Raw genomic sequence first — 5,228 nt, 5'->3', positions numbered from 1 at the left:
GGGGCTGATGGCTGTTTGCAGGCTGGCCAAGGCCCCTAGCCACCCAAGCTCCCAGTGGAGGCTGGCTGGAAGCAGGTATCTGGGATTTATTTATCTTCTATAATTGAAACATTGTTGCCTTGAGTGGAGGCCACAGCCAGCCAGGGCAGGCGGGAAGCTTGGCTTCCTCCATCGCCGGGGCAATCAAGCCTCCTGCTTGCTCCAGCTCTGTGGCTGCCGGCCGCCATCTTGGTTGGGTTAATTTGCATATAGTCGCTCTGATTGGCTGGTGGGCATGGCTTGCGGCGTAGTGGAGGTGCGGTCAATTTGCATGTTTCTCTTTTATTAGATTAGATTATTATGTATATCATGTATCATATTATAAAGGAGAAAAATAGTTTTTTAAAAAACAAAAGTCGAACTACATATTGTTGTAACACTAATTCTAAAAATGTTCATATTCTACACATCTTTGTCCACTCTGAGCATTTCACGTTGACCTAGCACATGTGAACACACCCACTCCAAGACTAGAAGCAAATGTCCCAGGCCCTCGGGACCCTGCCCCCCTCCTTTCACCTGCATCCTTGTTCATTTTCTCCTCAGCTTTTCTGGCTTCACAAGCTCCATGGTGGCTCTCAACCATAGATCTTTGTCTCCACCTGCCCCAGTCCCACTGCTAGGTGAAGGACCCTGGTCTCAAGTCAGGTCTCACTAACTTGAGAGAGCAGCACCTCCTGGGACCACCCCTGGCAGTCTTTCTTCTCTTATGTCCCTCTCTGAAAGGGGACAGGAAGCAAAGAACACTTAAAGCCTGAATATGCAAGTAGGAATAAACTGGAGATGTGATTTTTAGCTCTGGGAAGACCTTCGGGTAACAGGGAAAGGAAGAGAAAAAGCATTGGACTAAATTCAGGGTTAAGAGTGCCTGGCGCTTACAAGGTATTCAATAATTAACACTTTCCACAGGAAAACTGAATAGTAAATAGTTCACTTCTTTCAAGTCTGACTGAATAATTTATCATCTCCAGGCAAAAGCAGGAGGTCGGATTAGTTGATATGTAACTCTGCCTCCCTCACCCTTCATATGTTTTCCCTTAGGCTTGAGTCTGATTATACATAAAACCCAGATATAAAAACAAGCTTTGCTGAAGCAGTTAAAAACTGTTTAAATTGTGATTTATAAATTTTCCCACTAGAGGGCACAATGAAACAGCCAGTGGTGCTGAGCTATAGCTGATATATCCTTTATGATGCATCAGGATTTCATTCTGTTGACTTTGGAACTGGAGTTTCAGCTTCCTAGGTGTCCAGAGCTGCTCCCTGCTGTTTAACATCCATTTTAATGTAATCCTACTCCTTTCTTCACATGTTTAGAGTTTGCCCGAGTCTGAAATCCACAAATAATTTTACCAAAATGGCTTTTCACATCTGCTTATTGAAGCAGACCCTTTTAAGGTCCCAACTTTTCTTTTCAATAGTCAGATTGTAACTGAAATGATCTTGAAATGTAAACTTACAATCATCTACTGTGGTGCCTTTAAACAGTGCTAACCTTTGGCTTCACCTCTTCATGTGCGTTAGGGATAGAAAGTGTGGATATAGCTGCATCAATTATCAATTTGTTTTGTGCTTTGAATCTAATTTTTATGCAAATCCTCAGGACAGTGAAGAAATGGACACATCCTTATCATGTTCTAAACAAAATCTAGCATCTTCAAAATTTAAGTGTATGTCTTTTAAATCTTAAACATCACAATTATTATTTTTTTTACTAATTTACTATTCTTTTCTGCTTCTCAAAATGTGAGTTTTTAGAACACTGTCAGTATGGAAGGATTTTGATACAGATCATACACTATGCATTATTCTTATCCTACCACGGGAATAGGTATTAAAGATCATTATCAGCTGTCCTCTCAATTGTTGTGCCAATAGTAGAATTTTTCTTCCATCTATTCAAACCAAATATTTGCTAAGGGCATTTCCCCATAGTATTGAAATGTTCTCAATAGCGATTCAATAAACTTTCATAATGGAGTTGTAAACTAGTGGGAAAACATTGCATCTGAACAGCAAGGTGGCATGAGAGCAAACCCTTATTGAAACATGGGATTCGGGCTGTAGACTTTTCTTCCATGGGTCCTTGTCCAATGAAGTTGAAGAATAAATTCATGGACTAACAAATGTCTTTTTAAAAAAATGTAGAAGTTTATTGGAAGCATATACAAACTCCATCTGGGCAGGGGTGTCCCCAAAAGGGATCCCCTGGGGAGGGGCCCCCAAATAGGAAAAGCCTGCTCTCTTCTCTCTCTCTCTCTCTCTCTCTCTCTTTCTCTCTCTTTCTCTCTCTCCTCTCTAATGGGAAAAATTCAATCTAAAAAATCTGTCTCGTTTCTCTTTGTCTCCGGTTTATATATGCTGCAGTTCTTTGTCTGACCCTGACCCTTTCTAATTGGACCTTCCTTAATTGAGGACCTTCGTGCTTTCCTCATTGGTCACTCTGCTACAGGGTATCAATTTCAAAGCTCAAAGCCCATGTGGAGCCTCCCTTTCCCCCCCTTATCTTGCAACATTCCTCTATCCCCTGAGAAAATATGTTTCCCTCTTCCCGATATCTTATTTTTCTTTATCTCTGTGAATGTATGCCTTCCTCCCCCATTATCCTTGGCATTTCTCTATCCTCTATATTACAGCGGTTCTCAACCTATGGGTCTCGAACAATGAAAATACATCCTGCATATCAGATATTTAAATTACGATTCATAACAGTAGCAAAATTACAGTTATGAAGTAGCAACGAAAATAATTTTATGGTTGGGGGTCACCACAACACGAGGAACTGTATTAAAGGGTCGCGACATTAGGAAGGTTGAGAACCACTGCTCTATAAGAAAAGCATTTTGGCATCCCCAAGCCCCCATCTATATATTCCTCTCCCATGGACCCTCTTTATTTCCTAAACCTGCCTGTTTTATCTCTAAAATTCCTTTCAATATCACATTATGAAGTCAACTCTTCCATTCTAAGAAATAATGTGTATTTTCTCTTCCTTTTTTAAAATGGGAGAGTAGGCAACATGCCATTTAAAATAAAAGCAACTTCCCAAAACTATACTTCTCCTATATACTCATGGATTTGTATAAACTGTCTATTTGAAGAAGAAAGATTAACATTCAAATTGATAAAACAAGAAGACTCATAAATATTATTAGATGTTAAAATATGTGGATGAAAAGGGACCACATGCTAACCTGACTAGCTCAGGGAAGGCCTGTGTGGTGGCCATGCAAACTCAGAGACCTAAAGTAACCACAAAGAATGGTTTGAAATTAAAACTTTCTTAACTAAAAGCAGTTTATGGTGGGTAGTCATATCCTAAACTGGTATCTTCCCTGACAAAGTTCAATCTTTACCTTAACTGAGCCTGTCTGTTGTCTTTTTGCATCTATGATAACATATCGTTGGAATGTCAAAGTAATTTTCCTTTTGCCAGACTCCTTAAACCACAGCACAGCTTTGTGGAGACCACAAATCCCCTCATTGTTATTGAGTTAACAGTTAACTGTTAACTATCCTGCACCCACCTAAGTAAAAGAAGTTTGTGTCTATTATTTTACTTTTTAAATCCCAGAGGAGGTTTCTCTGCTTTGCTTTCTCCTGCCTCCCTAATCTATCACCAATGGATCTCATGTAACCCACATACAATTCCTCCTTTGATTGTAATGTATAAAACAAGGTGCAAAACTGCCATTCTCTGGAGCATTATCTCAATCTATTATATTCTGCCTCCTGGCAATTGTCGACAGTTTGGCTCAAATAATCTCACAAAAATTTTTCACAGGTTTGAATTTTTCTTACATTAACAAATAAAAAGTCTGAGAGAATCTGCAAAGGGGGGATATTTTCTTAGATCAGAACTCTTTTCAATCATAAGTAATGTTCTAAAGCAACATTTTATTTTTCCTTTAACATGAGTGAATTTAACACCATGTTAGGAATGTTACTTCAACTGAGGAAAACCAATCCCTACATATGTTTGTTATTTTAGAAATATGGCAAATTTTGAACACTTTCCATCATAAGAATTTTGTAAACTCACTTAAGGGTTAGATAAAACACATTCTCAATATAGAAATTATCTTTTGGGGAGGCCAAGATCTTACAACATTCAGGAAATGAATATTTAGCTGGTGAAAGATACTTTAATTTAGTTCTTTGGGAGTCCCAAGGTGACCGCTGATGGGCTTTTTTGTCACCTATTCCCTAGCCCCAATCTCTCTCTGAAAAATACCCATCACAGCGACCATGCCTATAACTCAGTTCTTCTGGGCTCTTCCTGGAAACAGTCTTTTCATTGAGAAAGGACACCAGTGACTTGTAATTCCACTGCTTCAAACTTACTATGAAGAGCATATGCAAGAAGAAGGAGTTAACCCAGATCCCCAGCATCCAACTCATCTGCTTCCCTCTTCTCCCTGACTCCAATAAAAGACAGTCTGAAGCATAGTTCATCAGAGTTAGAATCATTTTTTTATCAAAAATCTTCTAGGAGCCGTAACCGGTTTGGCTCAGTGGATGGAGCGTCGGCCTGCGGACTGAAGGGTCCCAGGTTCGATTCTGGTCAAGGGCATGTTGGTTGTGGGTGGGCACATCCCCGGTAGGAGTTGTGCAGGAGGCAGCTGATCGATGTTTCTCTCTCATCGATGTTTCTAACTCTCTATCTCTCTCCCTTCCTCTCTGTAAAAAAAAAAAAATCAATAAAATATATATTAAAAAAAATCTTCTAGGAAAAAAATGCCATGCCTTAAAAATGATTAAGTAACTTTCTGATGAATTTTAATGGAATTGAGATTTGTTCTGAGAAACTAGTTATCCACCTAGTAAAGTTTAACCAAACTTTTAAACCACAAACTAAAAATTATTTTCTAAGCATTTTCTTCTCCTCTGTGAAATGAGGAAATTTTGGAATTAACGCCCTAAGCACCATTTCTTAAGTTCCATGGCAAAAGAGCATTGATTAATTAATTAATTAATATTATTATTATTTCCAAATTGTCACTGATACTTTCAGATAATGCAATAAAAATGAAATGCTGGACAAATATTTTTATATTATACAAAATATGAGTCCAGAAATTTTATTATTAAACTATTATTTTATTAAAAATTTGTGCACCCTGCCTGTGCCCTCTCACAGTCTGGGACCCCTCAGGGGATGTCCACCTGCTGGCTTAGGCCCACTCCCC

The sequence above is a fragment of the Myotis brandtii genome, unplaced genomic scaffold (assembly GCF_000412655.1).
Source record: "Myotis brandtii unplaced genomic scaffold, ASM41265v1 scaffold210, whole genome shotgun sequence".
Lineage (NCBI taxonomy): Eukaryota > Metazoa > Chordata > Mammalia > Chiroptera > Vespertilionidae > Myotis > Myotis brandtii.
The sequence above is the reverse complement of the archived record's forward strand: the minus strand, read 5'-3'. Positions refer to the sequence as shown.